Consider the following 16,852-nt stretch of genomic DNA (forward strand, 5'->3'; position numbering starts at 1 on the left):
TAGAGGATTTTCCAGAGAGTCGGAGAGATCATTGATGAAAACCAGAAAAAGAACAGGGCCCAGAACGCTACCTTGAGGAACTCCAGCCTGGACAGGAAGAGGGGATGAAATAACTCAATTTCGAGCCACACGTTGACTGCGACAGGAGAGGAAGTCTGCGAGCCATGAGTGGAGATGTCCTTGGATACCATAGGAAGAGAGTTTGGTGAGCAGGGCAGGGTGCCAGACCATTTCAAAAGCACGCAATATGTCCAGGGATACGGCTCAGATTTCCTGTCTGGCATTGAGGACCTCCATCCATTGATGGGAGAGCAGAAGCAACATATCCAAGGTAGAGAGTGACCTGGTCTGAAACCAAATTGATGATCAGAAATCAAGCCATTGGAGAAGAGGAAGGATTTGATGTCTGAAGCGATGATGGATTCCATAACCTTGCTGATGATTGGGAGAAGGCTGATTGGTCTGTAGTTGCAGGGATCTGTTTTTGCACCTTTTTTATGCAGAGCAGTAATGTTTGCTGATTTCGAAAGTCCTGAAAATTTCCTTCCCGAAAGTCCCAGTAAATGTCTATCTTGTATACCCCATGTTCCCTTCCCCATCCTTCTCCCTTCCACAGATCTAATGTCTCTGTTCCCCACTGTTTTGTCCTTCCCTCTCCCACCCCTCTCGTCTCATGCCCCCCTTGATGTGCGTTGTATGTTAGTTCTCACATGAGCCTCGATAAGGTATAGAAAAAAACAAAAACAAATTGGTATTCTCCAGTGTCCAAATATATCATTCAATTTGTGATGATAATTCCTTTTAATGTGCTGGTTTTAATGCTGATGTTTAAACCAGAGCAAAATAAATCTCACTCATATTTTAAAGGCAATGATGTGTTGTAAATGAAGTCCATTTTAATGATTAGTCCCTCGTCATCTCTCCACCGGTTGGTGAAGAAAGGTTTCTTGACGTCGAGCCACCGTGGCTCTGAAATGGCATCGATGATGGGAAGCAGAAGAGGAGACTCATTCGTTTTGTCATGGTTGTTCACCAAACAAAATCCCCTTCGCTCAATTGCCTTGATGATGGAGAACAAAATTCACGATTAAATGTTGATGCGCCGAGTGACTCGTGAATTTGAAAAGGCTTGAAAGGAAAAAGCGTGTGAGTTTTTAATATATCGGGATGACGAGCTCTTGTTAAACGTCCAGCTCGCAGTATCCTCTATGCCGATTGGCTCTCTGGAGAGACTCCACCGAGTGGCTGCTCGTGTTCACACGTTTGCCTTATTGCAAAAATGCAAAAACTTTTTTAATGAGTCACGACAAATTGAATTAAAATAAAGATTTTGACAGTTGTAGAATTTTTTTTTGGAAGTTTACCACCGTTGATGCAACGTCTTTTATACCGCCTCATTTATCACGTTACATTAGTTATTTGTGCTTGTTGTTTGTGTTCTTTATGACCTTCTTCAAAACAATACGTTTCCTGTTTGAAATTATTTAAAATTCGTTTGGCTGCCAGAGAGGCAGATAAAGTTAAAAAAAAAAAAAATCTCACTCTTCTCTGTGCATGTGTGATGGGGACGAATTCAAAGCCAAAGTACTGTTAAACTGCAGGTTTCTTTTCCGAGTCATTTAAATATAGTCGTTCCTAAATTATAAACTGACGTTTGTAGACAGATAGACAGACAAAAGTGAACCAATTGCCTAACCACACTTTTTGCTTCGCATGCGCGGGGTAATAATAATAGCAATCATCATCGGCGTATCGGAATCATGAGATAATGTTCAGGTGGAGACACCAAACAGGCCAAGCTGAAAGTTCCAGGTTCGAGTAAACAATATCACGCCAATTTTTTGTGTTCAATTACAGTATTTGACTTGTAAAATAACAGCAACGATGCTCTTTTGCATTGTTGGGCCTGAAATTTACAGGGAGTCTTTCTTTGTGATTCTAGCAGGTGGCAAGCTCAGGTTGCAGTGGTAAAACACAAGTGACAGAACATGTGGTGAGAGTGACATGATTGTGTGGAGCTCACAATATTGTGATATCAGTCAGCTATACATAACACACAATACGATCACTGCAATAATGATAAAATATGAAAACAGAAGTGGAACGAAAGTGACAAGATTGTCCACAATACACGTAAAGTGGAGCAGATTCAGCTGGGAAAGAGATGCGGTCACATCGAACAGTGCAAACCAATCGCGCTCTGTGATGTCACAAAGACTTCCACGCACAGGCTTTGAGAGTGCGCGCGAGGTGCGGGACAGCAGAGCGCGTGCTCTGCGGGACGTCCCTTCATTAAGCACCGCATATGGCCGTGGCCCGTTGCCCCAACCCCTTTTGCCTTCCTCCTTCCTGCCGGCTTCCCCTGACACCCCCGTCGAGCCCTGACAAACGCTTAATTAAAACACACGCGGAAAATGAAAGGCGAGCGATGGGGAAGCCCCCAAAGACCTCAGCAGATGATACATGTCACTTTGAAACTTCCTATGTTCACCCCTGCCAAGTCAAACAGTCATGCATAATTAGATATATGCAAACAGACATATTAGTTTAGAGATGCTACAGTTTCTAATACATATATATATATATATATATATATATATATATATATATATATATATATATATATATATATATATATATATATCTTTACAATGATAAAAGGCTCACAGGGAAGAACTTTATTACATATATGATATCACATGGAGGAGAAATTGACAAAAGTAGATGTCAATGTCATCATAATTTCACAGGAATTACATTGCCGTTAGTTTAGTCTTAGTCCAGGAGCCTAGAAGATTTATTCAAGTAAAAAGCGCCGGAACGTTTGACCTCATGGGCTGATGGGGTCATCCACCGACGTCACAAAAATGCATTGCTGCCGGGTCTGACCCGTGGCTTTCCCCCAGAAATCACTCAATTAGTGACGCCATTACCGATAAACCTATTTTGCTCAATATCTGGAAAAATATGCATGCTAATATAACTAATAAGGTGTCCACACCTATGTTTTCATGGTCAATCATTACACTGACACCCTCATTATTGCTAGAAAATGTATAGTTTACCGTGTAAATGTTTAGTTCACCCACTGAGCTAGCAACGCCATTGCGGAAAACCCCATTTTCATTAATATCTGAAAAACACTGCATGATAATATCACAAATAAGGTGTCTATACTCATGTTTTTATGGTGAAATATTACAATGCCAACTCTAGTGCTTGAAAATGTTGAGTTCACCCTGAAAGTTGCCGACAGGAGTCGTACCATCTCTGTCCTTTGTTACAATGTGGCAAATAATGCATTGGTCTCTGTCCCTTTTTGTTATTTACAGATCATGGCAAATGATGCCCCCGTTTGTATAATTTGCAAAGAAAGAGGAGAAAAGAAACATGCCCTGAAGTGTTTCAATTCCAGCAACTGGGAAACAGCCAAAAATGCTGCTAGACGGCGAAAGGCAATTCAAAGTGACAAGTTTTCGAACACCTCGGAAGAGATCAGAACAGCTGAGGGCCCAGAAGGCAAATATTACCACTCGGTTTGCCTCAGTCGATTCTGTGCTGTTAAGAGAGGAGCACCTCCAAGCACAGAACCATCTGAACCACCTCAGGAGACCACTCGTTCAAGTTCCGATCGTCCTTCTACCAGCACGAGAGGCGTCCTTGGACAGGAATGTCTTTTTTGTGGACAGAAGAGGAAGAGGAAGTTGCAGAAAAATGAACCCCTCAGCCAATGTTTGATCACAGATGGGAGCAAGGCAATCCTTCTTGCTGCTAAGAAAAAGTGTGATACCTGGATCATTGGACTCGGGGAAGATCTTATTGCAAAGGAAGCCAAATACCATAACACTTGTCGTCGTGACTATGTAAGATTGGATGTGACGGATGAAGAGCAAACGTCGAATCGGAAGATGCACGTTGAAGCCTTCAAAAACTTGTCGATGTTCCTCGAAAATGAAGTCATCAAAAACAAAACTCCCTTGTAATGGTGTCAGTAATTTTCAATTTGTGCAAAGAAGAATTTCTTGCTCTTGGAGGAACACAGGATGACATTGATAGGTACACTACACAAAGCCTAATATCGAAGATAAAGGAACGATTCCTGGAGATCCTCATTGACAAACGAGCAAACAAATCTGGAAACCCTGTATTCCACTCATCACTGACGTCTGCTGAGGCATTTGCTGTGCTGACTGATTCCAATGAAAAGATTGAAGAAATCAGGTGTGCTGCCATGGCATTGTGGACAGAAATTCTTGCAATCCCCCAATCAAAGACCCCATCACCCACTTCAGTTCACACCCTGAAGGAAAATTCCCCAAGTATCTCCGATCAGACTCTCCTATTCTTCCGTACTCTCATCTGTGGGTTGCAATCAGAAATTGGTGTAAATAACTCCAATAGGGATGTCATCGAAGTGAAGTGAAGGTAAAGTAAAGCCCTTCCAGTGGATGGAGTCAGATGCAGCTCATGTGATGGCATTGCGATCTCTAACAGCTGAGGAGGTAGACGTCCAACCCGTTACATCCTTTGTCTGCGTGCTGTGTGGCTTCAAAACCCCTGACATTAATGAAGCCAGATACAAGGCGTTCATGTGAACGAGTGGTGGTGACGAAAAGGAGCCCCTTGCCAGAATAAAGAAGATAAACTGTGCCTCTCTTCCCCCGTGCGCCAAGACACTTGGTAATCATATGAAAAGGGTGCACTATGTGGCAAGAATTTGGAAGAGAGCTGATCAGACAAATCCAATTGGTGGGGCGAGTCCGACAGACTATGGATGGAAGTTGTCTCAAAACTGCTTTGAACCAGACTGGTATCCAGGAAGTTCAGTTCCAGAGTCCCTCACAGGCCCACATGAGGATGATGGGGATGGCGTGGAAGATATTTCAGTCGATGCGGAACAGTCAGATAATGCTTGGAGTGAGGACAGTGATGAGAGTGACGAAAGTGATAGAGAAGACTTGTTATGCCAAGAGGACATCAAGTTAATTATGTGAACTGCACATTTGCAAGTTTTCCATATATCGTTGTTCGGTAATGGCGTCACTTAATGAGCGGATGGACTCCACATTTACATGGTAAACTACACATTTCCCAGTAATAACACAGGTGTCAGGGTAATGATTGACCATAAAAATATCGGTATAGACACCTTATTTGTGATATTATCATGCACAGTTTTTCAGATAGTGAGGCTTCGGTAATGGCGTCGCTAATTTAGTGGATGAACCATGCATTTACGTGCTAAACTATACATTTTCGAGTAATATGCATAGCATCAGGGTAATGATTGACCATGAAAACATAGGTATGGACACTTTATTCGTGATATTATCATGCATAGTTTGCTAGATATTGAGGAAATTAGGTTTTGCGGTAATGGCGTCACTAATTGAGTGATTTTGGGGGGAAAGCCATGGGTCAGACCCGGCAGCAATGCATTTTTCTGATGTCGGTAGACGACCCCATCAGCTCATGAGGTCAAACGTTCTGGCGCTTTTCACTTGAATAAACCTTCTGGGCTCCTAGACTATCTAAAGACATTGGACAAACACAAATAGTTTATGGGATTTGCACCTGAGTTACATACCACAAAACCAGCAAGTGGTTCAGATGGGAACACAAATGGGCCAAACCAATTTATGTGTATTTTTGTCCAGAGTAAGTCTTGATATGCAAAGTCGAGGCTTGTGAAAGAGAAAATGAACATCGAATGGATCAGATGTAACAGAATAAAATGAAGAGTAGAAAGAGAGGGTGGGGGGGGGGACATAGCAATAGCAGGTTTGAGGGACAAAATCGAGTGACACTTGGAGAAATAAGAGATGTGGGGAAGAATGAGGACTTGGGAAGGACACACCGGTTGGACAAGATGGATACAGAAGCAAACTCTCAGGATGTAAAAACTGGAAAATTGGAAAGAGGAGTGCTTGGGGAGGATTAACAGGAGTAGAAAATATCATGGCTTTGAATGAGGGATGATCTGAGATGGTAGTGAGCAGCTGTTTTGAAGACCTGGAGGGAAGAATGAGATTGAAGAGAATGTGGAAGTTGGTTCTATAGGTGGGGAAATGGAGGAACGAATAAGCGGAGGTGAGCTGTTCCAGACAATTATAGACCCATTCGTCTCCTAAGCTGCATCAGCAAGGTTATGGAGAGAGTCGTCAACATCACACTGAGGAAACATCTCATTGGAAATGACCTCATCAGCGACAATCAGTTTGGCTTCCGTCCTGGTCACTCAGCCTCTGATTTACTCACATATCTGAGTCATAAGTGGATGCCTTGTCTCAACAGACGTCAGGAGGGTACAATTGTAGCACTTGATATCAAAGCTGCTTTTGATAGTGAATGGCACAAGGGTTTGCTGGTCAAGCTCGTTGCTAATGGAGTTGGAGGGCAGCTGTTACAGTGGTTATCCAGCAATTTGATGGACAGATGTATCCAGGTGGTGGTTAATGGCCAAACATCCAAACCAACTCCAATTAATGCATCAGTAGCTCAAGGATCAATTCTTGGACCCACCTTGTTTCTAGTCTACATGAACGATCTGTGCGACAACCTGCTTAACCCTACGTGCCTCCATGCTGATGATGGTACCATCTACTGTCTGCTGGATGAAGTGAATGCCACCATTTATCTGAGAGAAAACCTGCAGAAGATCTACAAGTGGGGACAGAAATGGAATGTCCTATTTGCTACCGAGAAATACAAGGTTATGTCTCTCAGTAGACAACTACCAAGTGAGCATCCTCCAAAGTTCTTCATGGGTGGCAAGCCCTTGCAGCATGTACATGAGCTTGACATACTTGGAATCTGGTTCTCCGGAGCTTGGGTTTCCAGTCTCATGTGAACTCCATCGCCGTTGGAGCCGGACAAAGAGCGAGTACCCTTCGCAGTATTACTACATACTTGTACCCGCTTGGTCGAGCCCAAGTGTACAAAGCCCATGTCCGGAGCACAGTGGAATATGCTCCTCTCGTATGGATGTCTGCAAGTGCCATGGATCTGAAAAAGCTGGATGAGGTGCAACGTCGTGCTGTACGTATCATCAAGGCCCCTCCACAGAAATTGAATATCGATCCTCTACCACACAGGAGAACTGTAGCAGGTCTGGGTCTGATGTACACACTGAACACAGAAGAAGTTCCAGCACTTCTGAAGATCATGCTACCTCCATCATGGATTCCATCAAGGTTTACCAGAACAAGTGCTTGCTTTGGAAGCTATGCTGTGCCGTGTCTTACTGGTAAAACGGAGAGTGGACACTGGTTACTTGTTCACTATGACCGCTCCTATATGCCCGCAATAATACCAGTGTGGAACAGTTTACCAAATGCCACTGTAAGTCACCCAACAACATCCGGGATCAAGGCTTTCTGCTCCAGAGCACACAAATATCTTAAAAGTGTAACACAGTATACTTATGATAATGTTGTTTTGTATGTACGATTCTATCACCTTGTTTTTTCTTATACTATTATTATTATTATTATTATTCTCTCACTTGTATTTTTTGATAATCTGTGCTTTAATGGTACAAGTGGGCACTGTTTTTGTTTTTTGCAGTGCTTATCCGTAATAAATAAATAAATAAGCAGTAACACTGGACCCCAGGAGTTTCCACCAAAAGGGGGCCACTGGCAGACCGCATGTGCCTTCCAGAAATCTGGGCTGGTGGGAGGGGGGTGGGGTGTCATGGAGAGAGTAGAGGGTGCAAGACCAAAAAGGATGTGGCAGAGACCATCGACCAGCACACGATTTGAAAGTGACAGTCCCATAAAATCAGTTTCATCATGGGAGATTCCAATGACGTTGAAGGGTTTGGTTTCCATGGCGTTATGCTGAGTAAGATGTGAGGTGGGGAGCCAGCTCAGAAGGGAGAGCAGTGCTCCATCAAGCTGCGGATGAAGGTCTTGCAGGTGGATAGGAGTGCAGGTGTGCCAAAGGACTTTGTATGACAGTGGATGCCCAGTCTGTGGCTGGCTTTCGACGACAGGGAGGGATGGGTCCCGAGAGTGAGGGTTTGGGGACACAAGGTTTGGAAGCAAACACAGAATTGAGACATTCGGCCTTCTCACAAGTGGAGTCGGCTGTGGTGCCATTTGAAGAGAGGGAAGGGATGGATGTGGAGCATGCTCTGGAGACATACTTAACAAGGCTACAGCAGGTTTTAGAGGGGGACTACAAGTTTGAAAGTTCAATGTTGAGGTTGGCCAGATGTAATTTTCTGGCTCTACTGAGAGTGGACACACCCTTGTTGCAGGCTTTGTGGAATTGATCTGAGATTGCCTTCAGTCTGACTTGCCATGCAGGAAGAGAAGAGAAGTTGTTTCAAGTCGTGCCCCACCACAGGATTCAGTGTACCAAGCGTGGGAGGAAGGGTATGATAATTGAAGATGAAATGGGATTAATCTGTGCATAAGAGAGCAGGTTTCTGTGGAAGGATTGCTAGGTTGAGTTAATGTCAGGTGTAGCAGATATGTGACCAGTCCTGAAGTGAGATGGCTGCTTGCAGTCCCTGCCAGTCTGCCTGAGTGAACTGCTAAACTCACTGGTGCTGAGGTGGCTCTCTGAGAATAGTCAGAGAGATATAAACTCCCACATGCACATGATCAGATGAATCAATTGGGGCCGAGAAAGAGCAGGAGACATTAGCGGGGAAATTGGGCATCACCAAGTTTTGAAGGGAAGATTGGCCATTTGGAGAAATCCGGGTCGGACAGTTCACAGATTGAGTCAGTGCTATGGAGTCACATAAGTCCTTGGCTGAAATGCCAAGGCTTGTGAGAGAGGTACCAACATCCAGGGCTGCCTCTAGATGAAATGGCACCCCATGCAAGGGGCGTTTTTGGTGCCCCCCCCCTCTCCATTTGTTCAAGTTTTTAATACCTCATGAGGGGGTAGCGATGGCAGTCAGTGATGAGGGGTAGCGATTGGAATCAGTGGGAAGTGGTAGTGAGAGTCATCAGTCAGTGGTGAGGGGGGTAGCGAGAGCAGTAAGTGGTGAGGGGAGTAGCGAGAGCAGTGAAGCGGAAGTGAGGGCAGGCAGTGGTGAGGGTGTAGTGGGAGCAGTAAGTGGTGAGGTGGAAGCGAGGGCAGGCAGTGGTGAGGGTGTAATGAGGGTGCAGCAATAGAGATAGGTGGGAATGATGCCAGGGAGTTTTTGTTGGTGATTAAACTGTTAAATATTTCAATTTGCCATTCTGTGGGATGGATTTTAGACAGAGTTGTGTGTAGTTTTGAAGGAGCAGGAGTTTATAGGGTCATTGAAGGAAGGTTAAATGACATTGTATCGGGTCATTGCAGGAAGATGTTGGTTGTGGTACACCTAACACCAAATGATGTAGGGAAAGTTTACTCTGAGTATTTGAAAAATCGGAACAGGACATTGGCAGAGCTTGTAGGTAGGTTGAGTATGGATGGGTGATTGTGTACATCTGTGCTGATTGTGATGTCTGTGAGAGGGTCTCATCAAGGGAGAGTGTGTGATGGCAGAGCTTGTAGGTAGGTTGAGTATGGATGGGTGATTGTGTACATCTGTGCTGATTGTGATGTCTGTGAGAGGGTCTCATCAAGGGAGAGTGTGTGATGGCAGAGCTTGTAGGTAGGTCGAGTATGGATGGGTGATTGTGTACATCTGTGCTGATTGCGATGTCTGTGAGAGGGTCTCATCAAGGGATAGTGTGTGATCAGTGTTGTACATTCTTCACCTCAAAACCGCCTTTGTCCACCTCCCAGTGGGGGAAGCTGGGATGGTATGGGGTGGGGGGAGAGCGGCTTGGATGGTGCAGGACTCTGCGGAAGCTGGAGGGATGCGGGATGGTGGGGAAGCTTGGAGATGGGGGAAATCAGGGGGGGGGGGGGGGGAGGGGGAGCTTTGAGGGAGTGGGATGGGAAGATGCAGAAAGAGGATGACATGAAGTCAAGGGATGCTGAGAAAACGGGTGGGTTTGGAAAGACACGGACATGGAGATGTGGGGGGCGGGGGGGGGGGTCCACTGACATCGAGAGGTTTGACACTGTCAATGGACGTGAAGCGGAATTGATTGTCCTCTGCAGACAACATCTGCAAATTGGACTTCCCAAGATTGCCAATGTGGATATACGGAACAGACATCATGGGAGAGGTGGAATGAATGGTTGTTGAAGGTATGGAGGAAAGTGGTGCTGTAGGTACAGGAGGAGGGTTTATTGGCCCAGCCTTTTTTAGAGTGACAGGTTTGGGAAATTAGCCTTGTGTGTAAGAAGAAAGAGAAGAATAGATCATGATAAAGAAGAACAGTGGAGTGTTCCTAATGGAGAAGTAAGGAAAGTGAGCATTTTAAAGTGTTCTTAAAAGCCTTTAAAGGAAGACGCGTTTCATTCAATGAAGATTCAGTTTGGAGATTTTGAGAAAAGGAGGTGATCAGGAATGAAGCACAGGCAGTACAGAAGTACAGACAGATTGAGTTAATGATTTGTTTTTTGAGTGAAAAAAAAATTTTTGAAGCAAGGAGGGGTGCAGAATAAAGTTGAGGAAGCTGATCGGACAATACTTGGAAGAAAATATTGGAACGTGGTGGAACAAGGAATGCGGTGTCAGAGCAGAGACAAAATTTGCCAGTGAAGTCCCTTTAGTCATGTACTAAACGAGAAACATTGTCAGTTTGAATTCCCTACCCCTTACACCTGAGACCCATTGAGTCCTAAATGCGATTCCCTCGGCGACCCCTTACACCTGAGACCCATTGAGTCCTAAATGCGATTCCCTCGGCGACCCCTTACAACTGAGACCCATTGAGTCCGAAATGCGATTCCCTCGGCGACCCCTTACATCTGAGACCCATTGAATGCAAAATGCGATTCCCTCGGCGACCCCTTACACCTGAGACCCATTGAGTCCTAAATGCGATTCCCTCGGCGACCCCTTACACCTGAGACCCATTGAGTCCTAAATGCGATTCCCTCGGTGACCCCTTACACCCGAGACCCATTGAATCCTAAATGTGATTCCCTCGGCGACCCCTTCCAGTTATCTGAAGTGAATGACCCCTGAGCCTTTCGAAAGGGTGCTTGTGGTTCGAATCTGAAGCTCACGTCTTCATAATAGAAGAGCGGGAGGGCAAGACCCTCACTGGGCTTGCATGCGCAGCGTAAAAACCCACGGCAAAGGCCACTCGCAATTTGCCGTTGCTCATCGCGCTGATTTACCGAGTGGTGGCGCATATTTCAAACAAATTTACACGATGTGGAATGCGGGACAATTTTTTATTTCCCAGGTCACTCCGTCCTTTCTCTCCGCATGCGTCGTGATGTGCGGGAAATGCATTCGCGCCGCAGCGCTCGAACGCTTCGCCCGCTGAACGCGACGCATTACATGGTCGTGCGTCTCCCTTTCCATAATATCCACGTCCTGATAACGCATGGATTGATAGACTGCTTTTGCTTTTGATCATCGCCGGCCCATTACTTTAGCCACTGACACTTTTAAAATCATTCCTTTTTGATATATTTTTTTTTAATGGATGGTCGAGCCACACCCAGCATGTCCAACCAGTGTGTCTGTCGTGCGTGCTTTTTAAGGAGTTTCGAGCATTGTGCAACGTCTGTTGTATTTCCATCGGTGGCATCGCACACTCGGAACAAGTTTTTATAACGTGTGTATAAATCAGGTGTTACCATACGGCGCTCCTTGGAGCACATACCTCCGCCAGGCTGATTAGTTAACGTTTTATATCCCACTGATAGGCTGGATCTACATCCATACCTTTACCAAAATCTAATGGGCTTGTTCTTGCCACCTACCAAAACTCATCCACCAAGTTTCGTCCAAATCCGTCTATGACGTCCAAAAATCCAGGATCATTGCTCACCTGCACTCATTTATTCCTCCTTTTTTTTTTTCCCCTACCTGTGGAACCAACTTCCACATCCTCTTCAATCTCATTCTTCCCTCCAGGTCTTCAAGACAGCTGTTCACCACCGTCTTAGATTGTGTCCAATAAAAAACAAACCATGACATTTTCTACCCTCGTTAACCCACACCCAAATCCCTCATCCTCCCAATTTTTCAGTTTTCCCATCTTGGAGTTTCCTTCTGTATCCATTTTATCCACCCATGCATGCGTGTTTTGCGGCCTGTTTTTTTGTCCGTTGCATCTTGATCCGTTCACTGCACAGGGTGGCAACAATGTCTTGTCACCCCTTGTAAAAATTGTGACATTGCCTTTGTGTGCAGAGTGTTGATTCGTTTCCTTTTTACCCCTTTTTCGTATTGAGTAAATGTAACCATGTGAAGTGAGACCTCCTTTTAATCGTATCACCCCACCAATGCTCCGGGAAATGTCCCACCCAGAACATGGTGCAAAATGATTCTCTGGAATGACAATGATGGAGCACAAACAGATCCACTGGACACTTAAGGCTTGTGTCACGTGCTGTAAAATGTGTAATAAAGTAAAAGGGTACTGCAAATGTACGTGGTATAACTTGTAGAATCCTTCAGTGTTGTCAGCTAATATGATAAAAGGCAATGTCACAATTTTTACAACGGGTGACAAGACATTGTGGCCACCCTGTAGTAGCTCTTCCACAAGCTTTGACTATTAATACAAAAAAAAAAAATGTTTGAGATATCATGCTATAAAACGGTTTTGGCCCTATCTTTTAATGATGAAGAATCACTTGTGAATTAAAAAAATTATCCTATCGAGATCGAAACCAAAATCGAATCACTCGGTCCTTGTCATGCACCCAACCTGTGCACGAAGTTTCGTCTGAATCCGTCCATAACTTTGTGAGATATCCTGCTCACAAACAGACAAACAAACAAGAAAGATGTCAAGCATAGCATGGTAATTGTGAAATCCAAATAAACACCATGCTTCCAGGTTTTGATTGGTGAACCAATTCAGTGACCCAATATGCAAATTTTTTTCCACCTTGGAGAGTACCCACCCTCCAGGTGGGTGGAGATTGTGCATTACTTGCTGAAAAAAAGTATAGTCTGTACATTGCAAGAAGACTCGATAGAAGTTTGTGTGGTGTGTGTCTAAAGGGGTCAAACAAGGTCTAAGGTGCATGGTAATCGTCTTTGGTAAAATGGTAAAAGGGTATAAAAGGAATAAAGGGTCAAGGGGACGAAGTAGTCCATTAGGTCAATGGATATTAATGGTATAAGAGTATCTAAAAGGTCTAAGGGGTCTAAAGGTTATGCTTCAACAGTAGTTACAGGTCGAAAGGGTCGATAGGATCTAAAAAGTATAAAGGGTCCAAACAGGATCAAATGGGTCAAAAGGTCAAAGGGTCAAGTGGTCTAAAGGGTGTAAAGGTCTTTAGGAGTCTAAAGCTAAGGGGTCTAAAATATCTAAAGTATCTAAATAGGGTCAATTGGTGGAAAGGGTCAAGGATTCTAAGTGGCAATGATCATGATGGCACTGCGACTGTTGACGTGAGAACGATGACGCAATGACGTCATAATGCCGATGTTAAGGAGGGGTGAAGTTGTCACATGATGATGATAGGAATGATAAAGATTGTGCGTTGCATTACAGAAGTTTCGTGACAGTGCAGACAAGGGTTTGGTCTGTTTGTTGCTCTCATCTGAGCGCATACAACTCACCATGCATCCCACGTTCAAATCCCATGTACCGTGTGCGTTGTTATTGTCGACTTACATCCTTGTAAGCCAAGTGAAAGCACATAATTGTTGCTCAATATCTCCACCGTCCTTGCGATATACACGTACAAGCTTCCCATGAGCCTCGGGTCACTGTAGAGAAAGACAGAGACAAAGGGATCGTCGCACGACACCACAAAACGGTTCAGGCGTCCGTGGCCATGCTGTACCCGTCACACACACATCACTCATTTTCAATAGCTTTGACTTAAGATGGATTATTACCGATGTCACCGAAAGTCAATGGAGGTTATGTTTTCACCTGTTTGTTACTTGCACAAGTCGAATGTTTTTCAAGGTACAGTATATTGGTTGGTCGCGTTTGTTATTTTGTTTGTCTGTTTCTTCGTTTGTATGTCCATCGCCGACAGGTCACAATTTTAAACCGATCTTCACGACATGGTAGAGTTTATCATAAGCGAGAAGCCTGTTGTTTTTGAGGTCAAAAGGTCAACAAAGGCTCAAGGTCAACAACTTAGGTGAGATTTCTAAAATCCTCAATTTTCATCGGATTGACTTGAAATTTGAAGAGGATTAGCATATTTGGTCATTTAATTCAACCAGCAATTTTTAAGGTCAAATTTGTTTTATAGATTTTGTAAGTATCGTGCTCTGCACGACATCTTTCTTGTTTGTTTGTTTGTTTGTTTGTCTATCGCCTACAGGTCACAATTTTAAACAGATCTTCATGAAACATCACAGAATGGTAGAGTTTGTCATAAGCAAGAAGCCTATTGGATTTGAGGTCAAAAGATCAAAAGGTCAAAATAAAATTAGATTTTGGTGAAGATCCTCTCCTTTATCCTCTCATCCCAACTCTCTCTTCCTCATATGTGGTGACTTCAATTGTCATCACGCCAGTTGGCTGGGTGTGGTTACCTCTCTCACCTGCCATGGCACTTCAGCAAGACTTCTGCGACTCATTGGGACTGACTCAATCGGTCAATTTCCCAACCCGGATCTCAACCAACGCTACTCCATCTCTTCTGGATCTGATTTTGACAAGTTTCCCTGAAAATATCTGCTGTTCTTCCTCTGCTCCAATCGGTTCTTCTGACCACGTCCTTGTCAAAGTGTACATCTCTCTGGCAATTATTAGAGAACCACCTCAGCGCCATCGAGTCTGGTATTTCACTCAGGCTGACTGGCAGGGTCTCCAAGCAGCCATCAAACTTCTAGACTGGTCTCCCATCGCTACTTTCTCCAACATCAACCCATCCTGGGAATTCTTTCACAGAAACTTGCTCTCCCTCATGAACAGATTTATCCCCTCTCGTTTTCAGTTGTCCTACCGTTCCTCCCGCCCTTGGTTCACTGAAGCTTGTGGTGAGGCAATTGTCCTGAAACAACTTGCCTTTGCCTCATGGAAGGCAAATCCAACCAAAGGCAATCTCAGTTCCTTCCACAAAGCTCAGAAAAAGTGTGTATCAACCTTTAGGAGAGCCAAAAAAAAAACATATTTCAAATCTCAAGTCAACTCTCAAACCTCTCTCCCTCCTCCAAATCCTGGTGGCATCTAATCAAATCTGTTTCTGGTGTCTGTTCTCCCTTCATCCCCTCCCTTACCTCAAATGGCCGCACTGCTGATACCGCACGTGAAAAAGCTGAATGCCTAAACTCAGTGTTTGCATCAAAATCTTATTCCGAAACCCATCGCTTTCTGTACCCACCTTACCCAGTTGTGCCCACTGACTCTGGACTCTGTGTCCTTTTCTTCTGACAAAGTGGAGAGCTTGTCAAACCTCGAATCAGATTCTGCAACCGGTCCAGACGGCATCAGCCCACATGTCCTAAAAACCTGCTCCTCTGCTCTTGCTCATCCTCTCTCTGTTTTATTCACCCTCTCATTTTTTCAGAAATCAGCAAACATGACTGTGCTGCATAAAAAAAAGGTGCAAAAACCGATCCCTGCAACTACAGAGCAATCAGCCTTCTCCCAATTATCAGCAAGGTTATGGAATCCATCATCACTTCAGACATCAAATCCTTCCTCTTCTCCAATGGCTTGATTTCCGATCATCAATTTGGTTTCAGACCAGGTCACTATCCTGGATATGCTGCTTCTGCTCTCCCAACAATGGATGGAGGAACTAAGTGCCAGACATGAAATCAGAGCCATATCCCAAGACATATCGCGTGCTTTTGATACGGTCTGGTACCCTGCCCTGCTCATCAAACTCTCTTCTTATGGTATCCAAGGCCATCTCCACTTATGGCTCGCAGACTTCCTCTCCTGTCACAGCCAACGTGTGGCCTTAAATTGAGTTCTCTCACCCCCTCTTCCTGTCCATGCTGGAGTTCCTCAAGGTAGCGTTCTGGGCCCTATTCTTTTTCTGGTTTTCATCAATGATGTCTCCGACTCTCTGGAAAATCCTCTTTATCCCTTTGCCATACCATCTGTCATCCCTCAGACCGGCAGCAGCAGCTTCTTCACTCACTGCAGATCTGGATAAAATCACAAACTGGTCCAACACGTGGAACATGCCTTTCAATCCGGACAAATCTCACACTCTCACTGTGTCTCTCGGAAAGGACTGTTTTGAACCCCCCCCACCCCACCCCCATCGACTTTCTCAACAATCCTCTGGAAGAAGTCCTTTCATTCACGCTTCTGGGTCTCACTTTCTGCCATGATCTTTCCTGGGAAAGCCACATTTCCAAGCTGGCCTCCAAAGCCAGTCGCCGACTCTGACTGGGAATCCTCCATCGTGCAAAGTCCTTCTTCAGCCCACCTGAGCTCCTGAACACAAACCAAGCTTTCGTCTGGAGCCTGATGGAGTACTGCTCTCGTCTCTGGGCTGGTGCTCCTGCCTCTCACCTTTCTCGGCTACAAGCTGTGGGAACCAAGGCGTTTAGGATCATTGGTATCTCCCGCGATGAAGCTGAGTATATGGGCCTCTCACTCTCTCACCGCAGGCAGGTTGGTGGTCTTTCTGTCTTCTACCATCTCCTCTCCGGTCTTGCCCCCCTCCCTCCCCCGCTCTGTCTGCGATATGTCGACTGCCATATTTCCGCAAGGCGCTCAAGGTTCGCCAGCAACCCCCTTCTGGTAAAAGTACCAAAATCACGAATCACTGCTCACCTTCACTCTTTCATTCCTCTTTTTTCCTGCCTTTGGAATAAACTCCCTCACTCTATTCATTCCCATTCTTCCCTGCAGGCCTTCAAAACAGCTGTTCACCACCACCTCTTATC

This window comes from Eptatretus burgeri, chromosome 13 (genome assembly GCF_056783735.1).
Source record: "Eptatretus burgeri isolate ZD-2024b chromosome 13, Ebu_testis_v1, whole genome shotgun sequence".
Classification (NCBI taxonomy): domain Eukaryota; kingdom Metazoa; phylum Chordata; class Myxini; order Myxiniformes; family Myxinidae; genus Eptatretus; species Eptatretus burgeri.